At 42.5% G+C, this 24,935-nt stretch overlaps 1 protein-coding gene across 1 annotated transcript in view; it reads right to left on the bottom strand.

The window, feature by feature from the left end:
* The window catches only part of plxna2 (plexin A2), a 188,851-nt gene that overhangs the window by 128,829 nt on the left and 35,087 nt on the right, over positions 1–24,935 (bottom strand). The window lies entirely within an intron of this gene.

Here is a 24,935-nt window from a genome sequence, read left to right as displayed (position 1 = left end):
TCCAAAAAGGAGGCATGCAGCAGTATACTGTCATTTTCTTTTATTCTTGCTCTATCAAGACTCAGCCAGATTGAGGATGAGATCATTTTCAGAGAGAGGGTTTATCTACTTTCATGCATTTACGGTTTCAAATTGAAATTTCAAAGCAGAATGTAATTGATACCTTGATTCGAATTTGCCATTGAAGTGTGGGCTAAACTGGCACATCAGGTACACTGTCCTTTTTTGTCTTTTCTACACCAGAGAAACTAAGCTGAAAGACCCACATCAAACAATATCCATTTTCCTTTTTTTCTTCTTTTTTCTGTTCTGTTTTTCACGAGTTGACCACAGACTCCGGCCAGACGGCTCCATGTTTGGCTACCTCGGTGCAGATCCCCCTATAACTCTCTGGCTTCCTGTTATCCCACAACTGGACTTTCTGTCTCTCTGGAAAAATACTACTTTTCTTCTCCCCTTTTCTCGCCAAGTCTTTCCTTCCTTGTTCTTTACTGTAAAAACCACATAAATGTTTGGGTCAACACTAACGCAGTGACTTGTTTTTCCACAGTGGTGGGGGTGGAGCGGAGGTCTTGTGGGAAAGATTCATAGGACAATGATATAATGCGTCTACATGTCTCCCCCCCTTCTGACCGCTGCTTACTCTTTCTTTGTTCGTCTAAAACAAGGGGCTAAATAACTGTGTCCATATGTGGGAAGTAAGAGAACCAACGGGAGGAGGGAGTAGGGGGAGGAGAAGAAGGAGGAGGATGGGGATGGGGTGTTTGGCTGGTTAACGGTTTTTGGCTCACCAAGGGAGGTATTTTCTGTGTCTTGGCGAGTGCAGACAGACCGTGGATATGCCCCTTGAGACTGAAACAGTGACATCCATCTCATCACAATAATTGTTTAAAAGTAAAGCTCAGAGTGCATTAAGAAAGGAGCCACAAGGAAAATTCTTAATTTACTGTCCCTCCACTAGTGGACCATAAGAGACTTGTCACACTGTTGAGGTACAACAGACAGGCTAAAATAAACTGTGTGAAGATCTGCTTTAACTACATTTCCATCTGTACCTGATGAAGTCAGAAAAAACAATCCAGGTTCTGTTTCCAACAGCTGAAACTCTTCCACAATGTCTGTGAACTTTTTAACGTGTCAGATATGGCAACATAAACAGAAAAGAGATGGGAACCGTCATTATTTTACACAACAAAAGGATACAGCTTTGTTAATAAGATTTATTAGATCGCATGATGCCTCGAGAGGATCATTTGTATGTATGGAAAGTGCTGGGTGTTAATGCAGAGCCGCAGATGTCATATGTTCTTTCATGCAGGTGTAAATCCACCAGTGACGGGGGAGTTGCTTGAGGTCAAAGGTCACTAAATCCTTTTATAAGCTATTTCATGTGAAAACGGAATGGGGTATATGGGTGGGGAGGGTCAAGAGAAAACATAAATGGGGCAGCTGAGGTATCATAAACTATTTGCTGGTGGATATAAAGTTAATCCGTCAGATTTAGCCAACAGTGTGTCTTTAACCAGATTACCTCACAATGATCGGCTGAACATCACAGCAAAGAATTCAATGTGGTGTCTCGCCATAATAGTGTCATGACATCAACCAATCCTAAGATTCCCTATAAATTACAGTGTCTAATCTAGTATATGTACATAAGTCCCAGACATCAGCAAAGCCAGGATCACCTACTGTAATCCTCTGGGTGCAGCACAATAGGCAATCATAATCTCAATTCCTTACAAAGGCATGGAGCTGGTGCAGGGCAGATGACACGTATGTGTGTGTGTGTGTGTGTGTGTGTGTGTGTGTGTGTGTGTGTGTGTGTGTGTGTGCATCCAAGTGCGCTTGTGCGCTAACGTTCATACATGCATAAATGGTTTTGAGTCTCTTGGGTGTCTCCTGGTCTGTGCCCCTCCACTGAACACATGTGAGGGCTGAGGCTGGGGGGTGTGGAGGCCAGACGACAGTAGGGGGGAGTTCAGGGATGGGTGTGAGGAATGCAAAGTCCTGGGGGCAATGACAGGGAAGGACTGGGGTGAACAGACAGCCAGTGATATGGAAAGACAGAACCCCCCCACACACACACTCACGCACCCTGAGCCATATGACCTCCCTCATACACCTCATCCTTCTGCCTCACACTTTCCATTTATTTATTCTTCTTTCCTCTTGATGCTTGGGTAATGCCCGCCACAAGGCAAATGACTATAAATGGTGCATTCCTTTGCTATCTGAGGGTGTATGTGTGTTTTGACTGTGTGTACCTGAATATGTCTGTTCTTTCTGTGTGTGTGTGAGTGTAAGGGATCCAAAGTTTGTGTATGCAAACTGTCGTCGGCAGAAGCTCCGAGGCTGAAGCACAACTGGAAGAGCAGGGAACACTGCTAGAGGAGGGTGGGAAAAACGGTCACACATCAGTGGCTGCGTGAAGGCCCGCCTTACGCACTTCCTGTGAGGGATTGCTCTGAAGAGAGGCCCCCCATAATTCAATAACAATAATCCCCAATGAAGGCCCAATAAAATAGGCTGCTGTGGGGCGGAACTAACTGGCCACACACCTCCTCCTTCTCCAAACCTCAAAAACCATCCGTCCATCACTGATTGGGTGGAGAGACCAGGATGATAAAAGGGGGTAGCGTGGTGGGGGTCTTCTGGGGAACGAGCCCAGCTGATGTGCCGCCTGCAGCCAGACAGACAGAGATCTGGTCTCTACCCCGCCCTCCCCTCGAACATAAAACTACCCTCCCCTGTGTTGATCTCACCCAACTCACCTCAACACCCCCCCCCACACACACACAGTGTAGGAGACAGCAGAGAAGTGCAGCTGCCACCGATAGTACCCTGGATGAGTGAGTGGCCCTGACCACTGGCTGGCCCCGTAAACCCCCCCCCCCCGCCCACACACACACACACACACACACACACACACACACACACACACACACACACACACACACACACACACACACACACACACACACACACACACACACACACACACACACACACACACACACACACACACACACACACACACACACAGACAACTGACACCTGAACAGACTGCAGATGAATAAGTGTGTCTCAGTAGGGGGTCAACTATCGATCATACCCTGGTCAAATCAATCACGTGCCTTTTAATGAGGCGAGACGGCTGATTGACCTCTGGAATCCATAACATTAGTATTTATGACTTCCATTTTCCAAACATCCAAACCCTTCTCCTTAGAGACAAATACATTGGTGAGAGGAAAGAATACATTTAAACTATACTTTGCATTATTATAAGGTCAGAAAATGCATTTGCATGGTTAAACGGTGGCATGCAGCGGTGCGTACGCACACAGTGTGTGTTCTTGTATGAAGCCTGTCTGTGAATGTTGATGACTTCATCCAGTGCTGATTCTGGTCTACACTTGTCTTAAGATAATTGGAGCTGCTTTGTGTGTGATGCATTGTATTGTTTGGTGATCCATTTGGTTGCTCAGTCAACCAGTGTCTGGGCAAGCCCTGCAGAGTTACTCGACAATCACGACACAAACAATACAGTTGCCGGATTTGATGGGACCAAATTGTTTCTAATGCCTAATGAGACCCATAGATTTAATAGAGTGGAGTACAAACGGAAACTAAGGTGAAAGAATGTACTAATCATAGTTAATTAAAGCATTGGACTCCTACATTTGTGTTTTCTCTTGTCTTTTAAAGAAAACTAATTTGTTGTTTCATTTACAGTGTGTGTGGGACAAGTTACGGAGAATCAAAAAATAAGAGAAAGAAGGAGATTTAAACATAATTCTGATACCCATTATGGGATTTAATTAATATTTTCAATTTGTTTAAAAAAAGGTTTAAAACAGAGGAAAACAATATTATGTAATATGAAACTTTCTCACAAGCATTTAGCTATAACCAGTCAGGAACAGCTGTCTTTAATAAAATAACAAGAACCTTGGTATTTTCTTCTGACAGGCTGTGGTTGACTCTTGGTCAGTCATCAGAGGAAATGGAAAAAAGTCATGTGATTAAACGAAAACTATAGATACAGTCCCTACGGGCACATTGACTGCTACGCTATACGCTACATATATCCAACTGTATATTCTTACTATATACGAGTGCATGTGTGTTTGCATGTCGATATACATCTGCATGTATATAGTATGTGTGTGTGTACATGCAGTGCAAGCCTTTGTTAAGGTGTGTGTCAGTGGAGTAGTGCCTGCTGACAGATGAGAGCCATGCTGAGGGAGGTCTCCGAAAGGCCTGACAGATCTGTGACAGAGTGTGCCTGAGGAGCGAGGCCTCCATGTTAATCCACTCTCATACATGTTAACTACACTTGGAGAGTCCCATGCTGAGCTGCCGTAAAACAGCCTGGTACGGTTCGACACGGGCCCCCAAACATTCGAGGGAGCCCAAAAACAAGTCTGCTTGGAGCCAAAACAGACCTCTTTATCACATAATGCCACAAAAATTTCCAAACACAGACATACATAAAACCCAGTAAAACACTTCGGCCCACAGTCACTTCTCACACACTGTGGAAGTCAAAGCAAAGGCTGTCATTAAGCAAGCAAACTGAAAATGTAGGGAGATGCAGGACTGACAAACCATTTGAGGAAAATGAAGAGAGCTGTCTTTGTTACGACTTGCTTTTCTAATGGAGAGAGCATAACTTAACGCTATGTGTGTAAGAAATGAAATCACTTTATTTTTGTTTGGACTTGAGATATTGTAACAAAGAAGTCTACAATTTTGGCCGGCGTTAATCCAAAGATTCGGAACACAGTTGCTTTGAGCAAAGAGAGCAATGGGGGATCTCTGTGATTGGCCACAGCTGGCATTTTTACTTGCTGAGGACACTTCCTCTCATGTGGGGTTTAGCAGAGAATGGAGCAGAGTTTTAGGCACTGGCAAAACGGACACCTCATTTGGTCCTAAATGCGAGTTGGTTTAAACATAGCCCTGTGCCAGAAGTTAAAGAGAAGCCAAAATATCTTCATTGAACTGGTCGCTCAGAAGGGATTTAGTGGGCTTCATTACTCCAGTGTTGCTTCATGATTATTGAATTACAGAAGAGTCAATGTAAGTATTAAACAAGACTTCCAGTACATGAGATTTTAAAGCAGTGTGGTTGATGTTTTCAGCGATTCACAAGTCTGAACGAGAACACGCTGGACTGCTGTTGACATGGAAAGAAAAGGAAGGTGTGTTTACTTTGAGGAGCTGAGTATGTGCTGTCTAATCCACTTCTTGTGGGAACCTGTAATGCTGTCTGATACCTGTTAAGAGCACAGACACACAGAAGCCTCTGCGCTTGGCCCGAGGTCATTCCTCCAAATGGCTCTTGCAGAAAAACTACGATAACTCATTATGAGTCACAGTCTAACACTGTACCCACTACATTATCGCTGTGAACCCAGGATATGGTTGCCGCGGATAAGTAACCCCAGCACACAAGCACGCGGTACACACTGTCAATTGATGAAAGGAAGAGTAGACAAATTCAGATGGTAGGAAGAACACCCCTGGGGCTGTTTGTTGTCAAGCAGGGTGTGCTGACCAACTCTACAGCCACTAGATAATGACTGAACACAACAGACGCAATACCATGAACTAGGGGGCATAGCACAGATGCCTGTGCAATGAAATACTTTTCTGCAAGCTTTCAGAGTGGTTTGGAAATGTACTTTTGTGTGCTGCATTTTAACTCAATCTCATCTTGCAGTAGTTTTTGGCTTGAAGTCCCTGCAGACCTTATCATTAAGAAAACACCAGCGGAACAAAAGCCTTGGGATGTGTCTCTGCTGAGAGCATTCCAGCATGTTGGTCTCCGTGTAGGTGATTTTTTTTTAAGCATGTACGTCTGTGAAGCCACTGTATGAGCACACCTACTAAACAAACTCACTGTAAAGAGCTGGTGCTCATGTCAGTCATCAGGAGGACGAGCTGAGTGCAGCACGGAAAGTAAAGAGGGTCTGGTTTGCAGGTCGAATGTTTATGTTTTAATTACATCTTTGCTATTTGCATATCATTTCACTCCCATTACTTCTGAGTCTTTCTCCGTCAATCCCTAATGAAGAGCATGAAATGTCAGGCAGCGAGAGAGGAGAGCAAGGATTATATTGAGCCTATCCCACATCAACATCACACAACAGCTCTCCAATCAAGCAAAGAAGTGGCATAATGAAGATGCGAGTTTGTCTCACAGTGTGTCTGTGTGTGTGTGTGTGTGTGTGTGTGTGTGTGTGTGTGTGTGTGTGTGTGTGTGTGTGTGTGTGTGTGTGTGTGCGCGCGCGCGCGCACACGTGGATGCAAATTCGTGTTTATCTATTTAGAAGAAATGAAAGGCAGATTTCAGTAGCCTGCACACCGCACAATAGGTCCAATCAGTCTGCTAGATCGGGCGAGATTAAAAGATGAGCTCACGGTAGGTGAGTGTGTAGCAGCGATATTCACTAAAGAGTACAATGAGATGCAATCATATAAAGATTTGACACTATTATCCATTGTCTTCTTCAGAGACAGACTGAGTGAACCCCTCGTGCTAAAACGGCAAAAAGACAGAGGGAACAAGGAGCCATTTTCCAAAACAATCCGAGTGCTCAATTTTGATAGCCTTCAAAAGCATGAGCAGAATAACAACTGGCAGTGTAAAACAGTGCTATTCTCATTACCCTCTGTGGAGTGAATAGAGAGAAAGACTGTGAAGCAGGCTAATGAGCTAGTTAAGGTGGCAGTAAATGTCATCCCTCCACTGGCAAGCCCCAGGCTGCAGTACTGCTACAGGCCATTACCTGGACAGGCACACTTAAAGCTTGCATCAGCACTTACTGTACTGCTGAGAATTCACACATATGCACATACAGGTGGAGAGGGAGAGAGCAGAAAGAAGGAAGAGGGACACAACAATGTACATACACTCACACCACAACCCTGCTCTATGACGTGTAACATTAGAAGCTTGGGATCATGTTGAGGGAAAACTACATGAGATGAGGAGACAGTCTGTAGTCATTTTTAATCTTCTTTCAATTGGCAGAAACTGTAATGAGTAAAGAGCTTTTCTGGATGCGTTCCACTCAGGTGTTGACTGTGGCCTGCTGGTTTGCTAACCGCATGGCCAGTTGGTTTGACCTTTAGTCATTTATTCTCAAACCCATCTCGAAGGATTGGACTTCCAAATTGGATCACTCTGAGTATACTGTGGAGTGAACAAGGACAAAGCCTGAAGGTGTTCCAAGTTTTGATGTGACTACAGAGTGGATATCGGAGGAAGTCGTCCAATAATGAATTAATAAAGATTTGAAAGTATGTCAACAATATAGAGGTTCATAAAGCTTGTATGGGGAATAGTTTTCCAGCAATGTGACGTACTAGAATTGGTCAGGATGTACACTGTACTCATCCAAACGTTAGCTGGGATTGAATGGATAGACACATGGATCAAATGCTTGCTATAAATGTTTAAATATGTAAAAGCAATTATTTATTTTTCACTATAATTATAATATTTAATTAATGTTTAAACTGACTTTCAATGTAAACATTTTCAAATTGGCTGGTCCTCAAAATATCACACACATCACTATCATTCATTTCATCTATGAAAAGTCCATCAATTATACTCCCAAAGGTAAATATTTGTAAATTTAGGAGAGACAACATACTGTTACATCAGCCTTGAAGGGTAAATGTGGAGTAGAATAATTGAATAAAGCATACCAGATCAATAAAAATGAACTTTGTTGATATAGTACTACTTAATAACAAAGTCAGAAAATGCCTTCCAGAACAAAAACATTGATGTTAAAAATAAAATTGAATAAAATCACATTAATGAAGAAAGGAATAAAGATAATTTCAGTACATTAAAACATAAGTCATAATACAATAGAAGTGTCAGATTTGCTCTCACATCATAGAGTGTGAAGTCATCCGTAACAGCTAATACTTGTATTCAAAATACCTTGAAACAAACTCTAACCTGTCGTTACCCAAAATGAGCCGCCCGTTAGCTTACAACATGACCTTTCTTCATTTTGAGAGTTTGTCAACTGTCATTGGTGCTTCTAAATAAGCAATACTGTTGTTGGTAAAACTCTGATACTGAACATTTAATCCCACCCTGCTCAGTTTCAGAGATTTGACCTTAAAACCTAGATTTCAGGTGTGAACAGTCTTCCAGAGGCAAATGCTTGACAAATGTCATCTGGTTCTGTGATGGTGTGGGTGTCATAAGAAGGCTAAGGATGGAGTGGTGGTTCAAAACGTAAATGATTCACCTCCTGTAAACACACACGTACCTCCTAGATAAGCAAACAAATTTCATCTACATATAAAATAATTGGAGGCACATTTGACCAAACAGATAGAAGCTCCTACAAAAATACCAGCACTTTCTTTTTGTGGGGTAAGATGAGTGTCTGGATATAAATGCAAGCTGTAAAAATAAATCATTGTGGGTTTGTGCCAGCACTGTCAGTGTGTCAAGTGTCATATTTATTTTACCGTGTTGATGTTTCAGATCAAGCTCACACCTCACAAGGATGAGACGGAGAGCTGCACTGGTGGTCTCTTGAACATGCTATAAAAGGAAAATGGATGCTCGTTCTCTCCTAACCTTGACTGGAACATTAGCTTGCAGAAAGGTTCTCGTTTGAACAAAGATGTTGGAAAGCTCTGTACTAAAAGCATAAATACGCACTCTCACTAGCACAATTTGCATACTTGTGACACCTTGAACCCAAATGGACGATAAATCCGGCTCTCATAAAAGAAAAGAGAGCCCTCTTGCACTCTCTCCCATCTCTGAGGTCCTCAAACAAATAAATAATCTTTGGTTTTATATAAAGCCCTGAGCTGCTTGGGATTTAAATACACTCTGCTTCCCCACTGCTTTCAATTCACCTCTGGATCCAGTGTATGAAGTCGAGCTGCTACCCATATGGTTCCCACTGGATTAGCCTAAGAAGCCTGGCTTCACAATAGTGAGGCCCGAGGAACCATTAAAAACCTATTAATTGTGAAGTCTGAAGCTCCTTATGGCAATGATATGCTAATATTTCTTAGTACTGGAGACACACCGAAGAATAAGAGTCAGTCAGATGCAATAGAAGATAAAGACAGAGTAAAGAGGAGGGGACAGACAACAGTAAAATGTGAAATTGGTGGAAAGAGGCTCGGCACACTGTTGCAGGTTGCCGGAGCCCGCTAACATCCATCACATACACACAAATGCACACAAACACTGGATGAGAGGGAGAAGGAGAGAAAAGAGCCGAGGATGGAGGAACAGGAGGCAGCAGAAGACAAAGAGGTCAGTGTTGTGGAAAACATGGAGTCTGACATTAAGGTGATGCAGTTCAACTTGCAGGCTGTAGTGCATAAAAATGCACGGTTGAGATATCCACATGTACATAGAGAAGTCTATTTTACAAACACACAGGATAGGACAGATGGGTAGAGAAAAAAAGAGTCATAAAAAGATAGGAAATCCTAAAAATCAAACAAAGACTGTATCAAAATCTGCCATCTGCATGTGGTTTTATCTCCCAAAATAATGAAAGCAATTGATAGCATTTTCTTTGTGTTTTTGGTGGCTAGGTGGCATGATGTGGAGGAATTCTGCTTATCTCTGCAATATCCCACAATTTTGCAGAGGGAGTGGATGGGTGGAACATTAGAAAGGCTAAGTCTCCACCAAGCAGATTAGCAAGAGCCAGCCATGGGACCCAAACACAGATTTAGGATGCATTGCCCAAACAAGATTGAGGCTTTCCACTGGCAATTACTTGCAGGGTACATTTCAATGCAAACCCATAATGTGACTGATGCTGCTCTGGCTCTGAAAAGAACTTGAGTTAATCTGAGAATTGCCACTGTACTAGAAACGTCTCGCTCCAGCTGAACAGAGCTGCTGTGTGTAGCGGCTGGAGCTGTTCCTCTTTGTTGTTTACATTCGACACTCCTCTGATTTCCTCCAAAGAGAGAAGCGGGCGCCACTACTTGTTACTCACTTGTTGAAAAGCCACTTGTATATAATGCGGATGTCATTATTTCAATGTGCAGCATCACATTACAGCGCCGCTCACATGAAAGAAAAATCAACACATCAGCATTGCCAACCGATGCTCCTGCAAAAGAAGAAGTAGCACAAGAGTCCAAAGGCCATGTGTAGTCCTTCTATGGCTTTCTGATGTGTGTGTAGGATGCTGATGAAGGGAAATCAGACTGGACTTGTCATTCTCTGGGTGGGCCCTCGGGAGCCAGGTGTCTCTCTTTAATGGAGGCATGTGGAGACTAACGTAGGTTAATGAGCTACACAGGCCCCAGAGGAGATGGGCATTATAGGCTATATGAGATCCTCTCTCATCCTTACATCCCTCCATTTGTGTCAGACCCTGAGAGAAGAGCGAGAGACAGAGAGAGAGAGAGAGAGAGAGAGAGAGAAGAACAAAGACAAACTGTGGTGGAATGGAAGTGGAGATGCAAGTGAGACTGAAAGGGAACAGAGACAGCGAGGGATCGGAGGACTTGTGCCAGAGACTGAGCCAGGTCTGCCAGCCTTTTAAAACAATTAAGGGCTGGATGAGATTCATTCTAAAGGTTCCTCTGCCAAGCGAGGCCCAAATGTGGCAGTAAAGGGAAGGCTTAGTGAGAGCCGGCCTAATCAGAAACAGACTCTCTACAACAACAAACCAAACCACACACACACACACACACACACACACACACACACACACACACACACACACACACACACACACACACACACACACACACACACACACACACACACACACACACACACACACACACACACACACACACACACACACACACACACACACACAGGAAAGTCGACACTTTACATATTAAAGCTCGGCAGGGAAGGAAAAAAGCCCGTGGTAACATCAAAATGTAATGAAGAACAGGCTCAGAGAGGTGCATAAGGCATAGAAAGGAAGAGCCGGAAAGACAGAAAGTTGTAATGATGACAAAGGAAGGAGGGCTTTTAAATAATAAGTGACGGGTAAGCCCAAGCCACAAATGAGTTGGTTGTAAGACTGTTTGTTATGAAGTTGTATTGTATGGCTTCACTGCATTTCTCTTTTTTTGTCTTGCCTTCAGATGTGGCTTACTTTCTTGTTTCGCAGTCTGTGGCTGCATTGTCATATAAGCTCTGAACTTAGAGCGAGAAATTGTTTTAGCATGTTATTTCTTTGTCCCCAAATGTCTCCTCTGCTCCAGCGCTGCCAAAAGACATGAGAAGTGCGAGTGTATTTATGCATGTTTGGTGGGTAAGTAGTTGAAAATAGAGGAAACTAACAGATGGAAGGAATGGAAAAACTACTAAAACAAAGAGAGATGAGTTGCGGAAAAGTGTTAGGGAAAACTAGGCGACAGGATATGAAACTACAAGAGTGAGAAAAGGAGGAGAAAAAAAGGTTGACCAGGTTTGTGTTCAGGAGCAGACAGCATAGCAGTCTAGGAAGCTTGGACAATGATGAGGCAGCCTCACATTCCAGGCTTGATCCTTTAAAAACCCTGTCTGTTACTGCAAGATCTGATATGGAAATAAGAGGCCAGATGGGGGCTTCCATTGGGCCTTATAAGGGATTGTGGCTTGGCCTGGATGGATCATGGGTGAAAAGCCATGGAGAATGAAATCGTACCAAAAAGAGAAGAGCGGAAACAGTAAAAGGAGAAGACAGGAAAACAGAGATAAAGATGCTGAAAGTGCAAAAAGTGAGAGAAGGTGGATACATCATTGTGCATAGCAGCAACGTAGGAGACCGAATCAAGAATAAGGGTACTCGAGTTAGGATAAAGCCTTTTCTTGTGATATTCTCAGTATGTGCCTCATCTGATATTGTTTCAGTGATTTCTGGTGTGAAAGGGGGATTCATCATTGCCCAAAAACAGAAACAATTTCATCCTTGTCACTGTAAACTTAACAATAGAGCATAGCTAACACGATTGGTACAATTTATCCTGCTACCATTGTTTCACACCGACTCCCATAGGTCCATTCTATTGTAGGATTTTTTTTTCTGCTGTCAGAAAGAGAAGCTTTGTCCTTGAGAAAGTCTGCAGCGGAAGTACTGTAAGTAAAAGCCAAGCGAAAAAAAGGAATAAATGTTTACCATGTTAACAGCCTTAGCTCTACAGATCATACATGTTTTTTCCAACTGAAGCTTAACAACAACTGTTGGTCTATCCTCCCCATCCAAGTTCCTTTGTTCTTGGGGTGTTTAGCACTAACAGCATGTCTTAGTCAAGATGTTCAGACAGCGGGAGCCAACAACCTGCTGAGAAACCTGATCAGCCACACTAATCTGATCAGCTGCACTTTGTTCAAGTGTGTCTTATTTAAAGAGAACAGCACTCTCTGCATGGCGTAACCCAAACACTGTGCTATCCTCTTTCAAACAAGGATCCCGAGGAGCCAACACAGTCATCTGATCTAACACACCTTCCAATCCAACCAACCCCCGCCTCCCGAGCTGCCACGTCTCCCAATCCAGCTCGCAGCCAAAACACCACATACCTGCACCCAAATGCTCAACCAGCCGCAACAATCTGGGCTTATTAGGATGAAAACTCATGACACAAGTGGTTCTCATTTCCTAATCAGTTAGGAGGCATAAGACCCCCCCCACCCCACCCCCTCACTGCCCCCTCCCTAGTGTGTATGAGCGTGTGTGCATGCATTTGTGTGTGATGAAACACTCTTGAAATAGAGTGAAATACGAAGTGTCTTTTGAATGTATGATCAAGGGAGTTTCGCACACCTCCCACATACAAATAAGCACGTAAAATTTGTATGTGCGCTCCACTAAGAAATGTTCGCCCCATTTGTAGATGCAATAAAACCCACAGCACACAAACCTGGAGCCTCAAACCGGGTACAAGTTTCTTAAAAACTTTGGCATGATCCATTAAAAACACAATTTCATTTGCAATATGCAAATAGTGTTGATGACATGTTTGCGCTCAACACTCTGAATGCAAAACTAATAACTGGTTTGTCTGTTTTCCCACTGATTCTTTATTGAAGTCATCTAATATGGACCCAACACATGCACACAGGCCCAAGCCACACCTCCTCTTATTTATGCACCCCACTGAGATATCACCTGCTTCTGGTAGCACCAAACTATGGCTGCCAAATACACCAACACACTTAACTGTGACTGACAGTAGCATGCTAGCCCTTGCATAAATTCCTGTTAAGTGCACTTAGAAACTGAATAAAAATTAAGATTATTTGGTTTTGCACTGTGATCCATTCAAATTTTAATGGTCATGTATTAACTCATGATCCATTCTGACACAGTGGATCATGAGTTAATACATGTCATGAAGCGTGGGGATGTCTCACCCTTGGCTCTGGCCCTGACCCTTACCTTTAGTCAAGTTACCAGGGGCCCAGATAATGTTTTCCCAACAGCTAACCATTAGAGTTTAATGAGTAACAGCAGTGGCTGTGCTGACCTGTGACTGGCAGCGGCCCCTGGCTTTCACTCTGTTCTTTGATACCATGACCTTGCTCATGCTCGCTCATCAGCCTGGCATGGGTTTTCTGATGATGCAGGTGCTTTTGAAAATTGCACAAATGCCCCTGCTAATTTATCTAGACCTCAGTTCTTCATAACCAACCCTCCACTAAATTATTCTATTTCCACTGAATCTGTCTACGGCGCCATCAATCTACATACGCACACCACCAAAACACTTTTTCTTTTCTTTTTTATTATGGCATCTAATTTATTAATTCTATATCTCAAGCACTTTGGGCTTGAAATACTGAGATCTCATATATCGTACACTAAATTAACTACTGATGCAAACCGATTGAGCTTTAATTTTTTCATTTGTGTTTTGTAAGTGTAGGTGAAGAACTAAGAATAACAGAGTGAGTAACAGGACTATATACGTGATGTTTTGCATGTGGTATTGCTTGCTTACAGAATGAAAAGGTAGGACACAGAGCTGAGTGTGTGCATGCCAAAAAGTATACATAAAGATGTGGAGTTGGAAGTGTTGGTAGGCCAGGTTGTCAGATATATCAGACTATCATTGTAATACCAATCTGAATATGAAACAAAACAAAAAAAAAGGAAATGCAATGTGAGAGATGTTCTGTCACAAAGTCAATATTGTGATAAAATAAAAAAAACTACATAATACATTTTAAAAAGACAATCTAAGAAAAGGTGCTGAATGTCCATGCATCTATCCATCATCTATCCTTTTTTATTCAAACAGGTGAGCAAAGAGCTGGAACCAATCACAGCAGACAAAGGGCAAAAGCAGGGTACAGATAATAAATACAATTAATAAATAATAAAGCTTAAGCAACTAAAGCTGGTGGAGGCCAACTGAGGCAATGTCTCTGAGGACATCTATTGCAACCATGACTGCAAAAGTGCAAAAAGAATAAGGCATGTTATTTTTTGCTATTGTCAAATTAAATCCTTAGAGCACCATGTTAACAGAACACATGCATTTAAGACTTTCCACATGTACAAATTTTGTATAAATCGAGCGCCGTACAGTATAATTGGAGGACGTAACCCTCTCATTCTATATGTAATTCCACTACCTGTCACTACTTCAGTAAAGTCAGCATGTTGTGTATAATGGCACTGCGTGGGCCTGACATTGTGCTTTCTCTCAGAGAATAAGGACTGACTGTTTGGCCTGCCACCTGGTAGGAACAGGTTAAAATGAGAAATTATACTTAACCATAGCAAGAGAATATAAAGTAAACGTTAAATTAACTGAATCACAACAGTTTTACTTTTTGAAAAAACATGAATGGAGTGATGGAATATAACAAATCTTTAACCCTTTGAATGCCACTTGTATAAATACATGGGAATTTGATCTGTTAAAATGGTATCATCATAAATAAAAGTGAACGCAGGACACTGATCTGTGGGACAAGCTATGCAAAAAAATTAAAGCTGCCGAATCTCATTAACACTGCAGCCATCTCTGCTGGACAGCTGGACTATTAAGAGTGAGTCTCGGCTGACGGCTCAGTTTCATGACAGCACAAGGCCGGGACCTTACATACAGCTGCCAGGAGAGAGAGAGAGATGCTCACGTGTGTGTGTGTGTGTGTGTGTGTGTGTGTGTGTGTGTGTGTGTGTGTGTGTGTGTGTGTGTGTGTGTGTGTGTGTGTGTGTGTGTGTGTGTGTGTGTGTGTGTGTGTGTGTGTGTGTGTGTGTGTGTGTGTGTGTGTGTGTGTGTGTGTGTGTGTACATTAAATGAGCAGACTTGACGACCAGGTAAAGACTGAGCGAGCGGAGATTACCAATGGCTTGAAATATTATCACATACTATTAGCACTGTATCACTGTTCATTAGGCTGATGGCTTGCCAGAGTGACTTGATAGCCCTGCAGTAAGAAGGCTAGATAAAGATATAATACAGAGAGATGTGACGTGAGGAAATGGGGGCATATAGGAAAATCAGTGAACATGACAAAGGCCTGCTTTGCCCCATTTGTCACTGTCCGAGGTTCCACACTATAGGTTTCAGAGTTGTTATACATGTTCAAAAGAAACAAGTACTTCAATTGCTGATTCTCCTTGTTGTTATAACCTCCATTGTTAAATATAACCAGAAGAGTGTGTAATGACAATACGCATACATCAAAGTAATAATTTGATTAAAGCTCATAAAAGCTTCCTGTAAACACTGTGATCAGGGGGAAATACATTAAACAATGGTGTCACCAAGACAGGCTTAACACTAAGGGAACTGATATCTTGCTGTCTTGTGTGAAGTAGGAGACAGAAGAGCAGTAAAGCTCTCTCACTATCAGACAGAAACATTAGTTGCTGTCACACTCAGTTTGCCTTGGCATAGACAACAGTTTAGTATATCATCAAAGCCCAAACAATTCTCATTTCTGAGATCTATTGGTGCTGCACAACTTGAAAAGACACTTGAAATGGAAGCACACATTTGCGTTGTAGTTGAGAGAAAGGCTGTTTCGGCTGGTTGAGTAATTTAGAATCATTATGCGTCCTATCAAACACATAAACAATGAATGTTTTCCCCCTTTTCCATTTTGTTTCTGCTTCTAATGAGGGTGATCATTACCATGCATATGAAATATGGAAAATTCATCAAAAACCTCAAAAAGACCCTCTCTATTGTGGGCCACTGACAAAGTTTCTGTGCTAGTTTACAAAGTAATAGTTCACTCACACACCCCCTCTGCCCTTCCAATCCCCCGTTTTTATCTAATTTTGGACCACTCTGAGAGCCAGCAGTAATGAATTGGCTAATCACAGTGATCTGGCCCATTCAAGTGCTTTGTAAGGCAAATCAATACAGCCTGGCACAGCTCCAGCCATCCACTTTGACAGATGTTGCTCGCTAATCTTTTTTCTTTTTTTTTTTTTTATTCTGTCCTATAGATGTTTACTCTTTCTCCGTCTGTCCTTTGTCTTTGTTTGTATTTCAGCAAGGTCAACGAAAAAACTGAGGAAGACAAAACTCAGAATGCGTGCCAGCTGGCAACTCAGAGGACAAAAGTCAAGCACGGAGTAGTAAAAGTTCATTTGCTCTTAGATTCCTACCTAAGGCAATAAAGAAATAGTAAGTCTGACACCCAGTGCTGTACTGCTACCACAGTATCCAATCAATAACAACGTAACAACTGATAAGAATTTTTATGAATTTCAAATGTTCTCCCTGTAGTGTCTACATTGGCTTCAGACTAAACTAGAATATTGATAGGCTGTGAGGCCTACTCTTCCCAAACAGCCCCCCCCCCCCCCCCCCCCCGCATTAAGTTTTGGACATGTCGTACTTTTGTTGAACATAAAAAAAACATTTGATTGCCATAATGCGTGGGCTAGAATCACTGTAGTCATAGAAATGGAAAAACCACATCTTACTGAGAGAAACATTTGGCAATGTTCAGCATTTTTCTTCATTCTTTTTTTTTCCAGTCTGTTCTGTGGGAAGACATGGATCCGGGAAGCAGCGTAGTTGGATGTGGCTTTCCAGTCCTAATGATACCAAAGCAGCCGTCCTGAGCAAAAGTCGTACAATCCAGTGCTGCGGAAAAAGCACAACTAACACAATGCCTGCGCCTGCAAGGAAGCAGATGCACATTTCCTAAAAAAAAAAACGTTTAGGTGATAACAAGGGAAAATATTCAAGGTCAGCGTAAATAACACAGACATCAAAATTAATCTGTGACCAAATCAACAAGAAAATATGCTGAAGAAACTAGATGACAGCAAGGCTCTCTCCACAGGTCCCTTCTGGAGAAAAGAGGCTCTAATCAACAACGGGTTAATTAATCTCACTCTTGAAGTTAAGTCCAATTATGGAACACACATAGCAGGATCATTTTTTTTTCCATCCAAAAAAATAAAAGGCATTGCCAATAACCAATCTAATAAATAAGATTAAGTGGTTGGCTCGAAAAACAAAAAGATAAATTAATGGACATACGCGATTCAACCTTCTTGTCTTTTGGGATTCGGCAACAATGCTGCATATCTTGAGGCTAAATTAAGCCTACATGTATAAAATACATCTGTAATAAAATGTATGCGCTGTACAAATATTTGTCTCTTGTTAGATAATGAAAATGCCTCATTCGTGACACGAGCAGAGAAAAGAGCAGGCAATTAGAGAAAGTGAAGGGAGTGAGAGACACAAGGAAGCAGAGAAAGCAACAGAGAGCTGTTTGAATGTGATTAATGAGATCACTGCAGGGTAGGCTGTGTCATTGTAATAGTCTGAGCCGGAAAGAGAAGGTAAAATAGACTGGGGAAAATAGTGGGTGACGAAGGTGTAGAAAGGCATTGTGAGAAAGAGAGAAATGAGAGAAAAGAAGAAGAAGGGGACAAAAAATGGGAGAGGACACCTGGCTGACTGGCCGGGGTACATTTAACTCTCTGCTATATAAAGAAAAGAGGAAAGAGATGGAACGATAGACAGAAAGTGAGTGAATCAGGGAGACTTCGGAGAGAAAAAAAAAGGCATATATAAAGCTGGGATGAATGGAACGGCGGGGGCGCTCAGTCTTCCGCTGGCCTTTTAACAGTGAAGTGCTTAGAGAAGCTGGGACCAGGTCTGGCAGATAGAGAGGCTTGTGCTCTTAAGACAGCCATGAAAGGCACAGCCTGCTCCTGCAGCCCAGAGCTGCTACTGGCCACCTCTTTATCTGGCTCAGGGTTAAGAACCGAGCAGGAGGAGGTCAAGTGGAGGCCAGGTTCAGAAGGGGTCACACAGATATGGTCCTAGTCCACAACTCCATAAACAAGCGGGTCAATAGCAAGAGAGATTGTTGTGGTAATTAAACATTTTCTACACATAGAGATCCACAGTGTATGCCAAAGGTGGGCCACAGTCCTGTGTATTTCCCGTGTTTCCCTGTTCCAACGAACCTGAATCTATTGAATGTGTCATTGTGATGCTCTGCAGAACGCCTGATGGTGAACCTCTCATTACAAACAGGTATGCTAAAGCAGGAACACCTCGAAAACATGAAGGAATGTCCACCTCTTGCCCCAATACACTCAGTAAATGACACAAATATAGTCCTTTTTCTCAGTTTAAAAGTGGATTTGAGGTGCAAATTGTATTTGTCTCACACCGCAACCCTTTATCTCCAATACCAACTTTACCAAGTTAGTATCATTACAATGAGAGTTGAAATCTCAGCTCATGATAGGTACAAGGTATAGGGTACACACTTGACATACACATTTAAATCAAAAGGCATTCAAGGGTCACCACAAAACCACGCTAGAAGACGTAGATCATGCAAACTCCATGCAGAAATCCCCTGGCCCAGAATCAAAAGTTCTCTTGTCATGATGCAAAAATGCTAACCACTACACCACTGTGCCACAAACAACTGCTCTATGCTTGAGTAAAATCTGCAACATCCACTTCTGCAGACACAATATTAAGCTTTTTACATGTAAAGTATGAAAGTAGAACTACTGTTTTTGTCACTGTCTTTCTCTCATTGTGAGGAGAGAGTGCTAACCACTACACCAGCATGTGGTCCTCTAACATCAGCAGAAACAACATCATATAAATACTTTCCACAGATATGACAGCATTTCAACCATCAGGCTCAACCAGACCTCATGAAACAATGCTCAGATAAACCTGCTGAGCAGAGGGTATCCCCTACAAGGCAGACTTTTACAGAGCTTTTGTAGATTATCCACGAGTTGTCTTATTTTTCAATAGAGGTTGGAGAAAAAAAAAAGAAAAAAAAACCAACAAAAAACTTTACAGTCTCCACGTGATCCACTCTTCACACGCCTCAGGTCCAGACAAAATAACATTTACCTCGATTTGCAGTTTTCAAACTAGCGCTTGTATGACCGTGGCTCTCTGTGGGTTGTTTCGAAAGACGTGTTGAGAGGTAAAATTGTCTTTTTACTTGCAAAAGCAGTTCCTGCAGGCAATGCGGGGCTCCCAGCTGGTGCCAATGGGTAAACAGAGGCAGAGTTGCTAGTTTAACATGATTAAAAAAAATTGCCAGCAATCAACGAGGGACAGCCCTTAACATGTACAGACACCAGCTCCAATTCTAATTCACGCCACAGTCAAGGATGCTGCTTGTCTGTTTCACAAACAGGTGTGCTGAGAACAGGTTTTCATTTGAGACGACACAGTTGAAACAAAGACAATGGTTTTTAACAGTGGAATGCAATTATTTGGTCTGTGTGGGATTAATTAGAGCACATCATTCAATCTGAAACTAAGTAATGAAACGGTTATTAGAGGAGCCATTCGGTGGGAAATAACACTTTGTCTGTCACTGTGATGATTGGAAGCAAATTTCACCTGGTGTAAATCGAGACAATTTGCCCCAATTGTAATTGTATTTCTTTTTATGTCACCTCAAGGTTAATACTTGTCATTCAGTAACAATGAAGATGCTTGTTAAAGTCATTAAAATGATTAATGTGTTGTGCTTTTGAGTTGTTTATGCCAATCCTGTGGGGAGGTCCTAATGGCAAAATACAAAAACAACTTTTTTTTTTTTTTGTATATAAAATGGATGAGATTCAGATTAATTATGTTTTTAATTTATCAAGGTTTCAGGGCTACAAAGTTTATTTGGATGCCCATTTGCAAAGGGAGTCTTACCTATTGCTGTAATCCTCAACTAACACCGCTATATTGTCCATTGCTCATATGAGCAACACAGTAGTGATGTGGTTAGCACTGCTGCCTCACAATGAGGAGATCCCAGGTCTGATTTTGAGGGGCCCTGTGAGGAGTTTGCATGTTGATCCATGTGTGGGTTTTCCTCATCCAGTTCGTTCTAACAGTCCAAAGACATGAGTTTGAGGTGAACACTTGATTCTTCTTTAAATAATTTCCCCCAGGGATTAATAAAATGATCCGATTCTGATTTCTAATCATCTATAGGAGTGGATGGGAGTGTTTAAAGGAGTTTGTCTCTTTGGGTTCGCCCTGTGAGGGACGACCAATGGGACCACTGTGTATCCTGAAGAGTCAGCTGGGATTGTCTCCAGCCCTTCATAGAAATAAGTTGGATAAAAGTGATACTTAAGATGGGTGGAAATTGTGTTGGTGGAGGTTTAAGTGGATGCAGGTGACAAGATGCCTCAGTTTTGTCTTCAGAATAGTTTCTACCCCCGGGGGTAATGGCATGGTCTTCCATTCAATGACTGCAATGTGCCTCAGTTCTTGCTACAGTCATTATCTTCAATGCGAGTACCTCCCCTCAGCTCTGTCTCCACCGGTCCAAAAGTGGGTCTGTCTTTTGTTTGGTCTCACACTCGTGGATCCTTTTTCTTCCGTTCACGTGGCCTCATTGAATTTGACTTTGATATACTCCATTAGCAGGTGGAACCCTGGATGAGTTTGAGTGAATGCAAAATTCAGCATTTTCACAACAAAGTCACAATAAATCTGTTCAGCTGATCCCATGATTCCACACAGAAATCCAGGCCACACCAAAGCAGGTGAGCCGCCAGCGAACTGGCGGGCTGACGCTCTCAGATCACTTTCCCAGTGAGGGCGATGAATCTAAGGGCTAATTCTCCGAGGCTCATTGCAGAGTGAACAGACCATGGAGGAGTGAGAGTGGGTTTGAAGGGGGGGTTGGCCACTTGTCCACCAGGGCCCTGCCGTAGCAGCTGCCTGCATTTACAAGCCTTTCAAATCCACAATACCTTGTGTCCTATGATCAGCTGCTGCCCTGGATGACACTTCAGCACAGCCTGCACAACACTGCTGTTATTCGGAGAAGAGTACAAGCCATGTGAGCTGGCCGTGCACTCTCTGCTACGTTAACCACTTGCCCTGGACATTTGTCATGTTAACCACCTGATCCACTCTTTTAAGTTGCTCCCCTTTTGTTAAAAGGCAGATCATTCAAACCAATTCCCAATTACTCATCCACGCATAAGCAGCATCACATCACACAAATAATTTACTTTCTCAGTTGATACATAAAATGTCAATACAACCCAGAGCTAATAGAAGTATTCACCGATGTAGTAGCAACTTGGATAGAATTGATGTGTTTATAGAAATAATCTGCTCACATGTCAATCCTTCAATCCCTTAACTATACATTATAAAATTAAATACATGAAGTCATATCGCCCGCAGTTACTTTTGCTGAAGATTGCTGTAGAAAATGGCAACTGGGAATATTTCCCTTTGGTCCTTGCTTCATCCCATCTTCAGCCATCTCCATCCTCGTTCTCAGCATGTGGGAGAATGAGGATGAGGGATGGTTATTCTCACTGTTGGTGAATTGACTCTGATTAATGGGAAAATCGTAAACGTGCCTCTGCTGAGCTTGCTTTAACCTCTCCGTTCGTCTATCGCTGTGATGTCTTTCAACTTCCAGTTTTACATGAGCCGTGGTGTTCTCCATCTCCATCGATATCAAAGGGAATGCTCCCCACAGATCCTCTCCGCCTTAATGCCATCGCTGATTCCCATCAAGCCCCGTCCACATACAGGATATGTCTATGCTAAAGCACAAATTCAACCACACACAGGCAATTCTTATGATGCAATTCTTGGGTAATATGTGTCCAGAAAGAACTGCATTACTGATTGCCCATCTGAATAATTTGCCCCACAACGCTCTGTAACAGTCTTTTGCTGTCTGGTTCCATGATTACAATAATGCAAATGATAGAGAGCAATGACTAAAAGTCTTAATATAGTTGTTGTCATTGTTGTTATTGTTGTAAAAACTTCATAACGGCATGTAATATTGACTGTTTCCAGCAGATCTTTGCTGAGGCAAACATCTCCTCCCTTACACCATCAATCACTGTCTCCAAAGGTGCCACCCAGAAGTCTACAACAAGTTTCTGAACAGTCCCTGTTTGAAAAAGAAAAATTTTGATTTGTGACTTACATCCAACATCACACAATGAAGAAATAATCACTGCCTTCCCTGTATACATCATCATAGAGTGGAAGAGCTCTTGCAGTGTGTGTGTGTGTGTGTGTGTGTGTGTGTGTGTGTGTGTGTGTGTGTGTGTGTGTGTGTGTGTGTGTGTGTGTGTGTGTGTGTGTGTGTGTGTGTGTGTGTGTGTGCGCGCGCGTGCGTGCGTCTCACAAAATTCAGTGTTATTGTTTCCTGCACTCTACCACAATATATATACATTCTCCTCACCTTAGTGTCTGCTTACTCCCCCATCCTCTTAACCCCTCTTCCTCAATCAATCCCCTACAAAAGCCTGCCACAGGCAGCGATATCCGCCAACACCATCCCTCATGCTTTGCCATGCTCCAGCAAAGCCCAGGAAACAGCAGCATATACAGGAGCTGGTCTGTAGGGAAAGTGGAGAGGGAGGTGAAGGGAGGGAAGGAGGAGTGCGATTGAATGGGGAAGCGGTAAATGGAGGGATGGGGAGGATGGGGGGGGAGGTTGGGTTCTTTGGGAAGGGAGCCAATCCAATTACAAGCAGCGGTGCAGTCCTGGTTTCTTTGGCGGCGCTGAATTCACATTTCAACGGTCTCTTTCTCCCTCCCCCAATACCTTCTCCGTTCTTCTATCGCTGCCTGTTCCTGCTGCTGTGTTTCCTTATTTTATTCTCATCAGCCCCCCCCCCCCCCCCCCTCCCCCTTAACCAAACAACCCTGCACACCCCACCCCCTCCCCAAAATCCCATCTGTCTGTCTGTCTCTCCAGGTTGCATGAAAGTAGTGAAGGTATAGAACTTTATCACCAGCAAAGCGTCAAATCTTGTCACCCGAGCTGTGTCATGCTCAGATCTGCAGGAAGCCTGCAGCGTCTTACTCCATCTACGTGTCTCACACAGCTCTGCAGGAGCTTATCATGCCTCTGCAGAGGAGCTGCAGCCAAGGCTCATCAGGTCACCCCATCCCTCCACCCACCCTCTGACACCTGAGGGAGTAAAAGAGTCTTGGTGCAAACAACAAATATTTCAAATATACAGCAAAACAAACGTGCAACTGGATGACACAATGCCAGCTGGCAAGGCAGTCTTCTTCTAAACTGTTATGCAGCTTTACTGATTATTCCCCAACGATTAAAAAAGTAATACTTTATTATTATTTTTTCACACAGTTACAGTGTGCAGGCGAATTGTGGTCATTCTCTCTTTCATGCACAATAGCTTAACAGTGTTGAATCATGGGCTTCCATGCAAATTATGGCCTCTCCTTGTCCAACAATGTACTGCATGCAAATCTTTGCACAGTACCAGTAGTGCCTTTGTCTACTCATGTGATCTCAAACAAAATGGGTTCAAAGAAAGTCCAGGAAACGTTTGCTTCAGTGGCAAGGATATATTAAAATATTCACATGAAAACTTCAATCTACAGGCCAAGTGCAGAAATAATCAGTACTTTATTATGCTTTGTAGTGATAATCAAACTTTGAGGACCCCCACTGCTGACTACTGCCTACTGTTATCTTCACGAGCTAACAAGGCACCGCTTAGTGAGCAAGTGTCTGAGCACCACAGTGCAATGAATCACATTTTTATTGACCTTTCCAATATTAAACAGTATTTTCATTAGGCTTTTGTTTTCCATCTATCTATTCATCCATACAATAGTCACACACTCAGGCTGATCCCTATTGCCACCAAAATCCACCCAAAGGCTTCCAAGCTGAGAATGTCATGATGATGAGGCATTAGGACAAAGCAGCCCTTATTATTGTGTCAATATCGATATTTCTCTTAGAGCTTTGCCTATCTTTTCTTTTTTTATTTAATAAATTATAGAAATGTATAATACTTTTACAAATTATTTATCTTAGGGTACTAAAAGTATGACACATCATATATGGAATGACACCCATCACAAAGAACTCAACTAAGGTATCCTGGCTATCAATTCCAATTGTATTCAGTAATGTAATCACTGGGTGTATAAGTGCTCTACTGGGGTTTTCCTGCTCTGGCTGCTTTGCTGTGATACCTTTTCTGTAGGTGCTTTTTCTATACGCTGGTTAATTCCTCCCCCATGTTACTGTTGTTATATTCATTTCCCTTTGAGGAGCGGGTCTAAGCACCTAGCAGCAGGCAGGGCTATTTTGCATGAATTTTCAAACAGGGGGCATAAGATGGGGAAAAAAAGAGGAATGGGGGAAGGCGAGTGCCAGCTACAGACAGAACTGTAAAAGGAAAACAGAGATAAAAACAATACACAACGGCAGCACAGTGGGGAAAACACTCTCTTCTGGCTCATCTAATTCAACCAAGTAAGAAAAAAAGTCCTTAAATTATTAAAACTGGGGCTGGCTCAAACAGGGGATTATATTAAATAAATATTTCTCCCCCACTTCCTGATTGGTGAATTGATTAAATAATGAATAGGTGAAGACCAAAATAACTTAGGCCAAAACCGTTTGTTGTGCATTGCCAGACAGAGATATTGAAATGCTTTTA

This window comes from Blennius ocellaris (genome assembly GCF_963422515.1).
Source record: "Blennius ocellaris genome assembly, chromosome: 5".
NCBI lineage: Eukaryota > Metazoa > Chordata > Actinopteri > Blenniiformes > Blenniidae > Blennius > Blennius ocellaris.
This window is presented reverse-complemented; position numbering and strand designations above follow the sequence as displayed.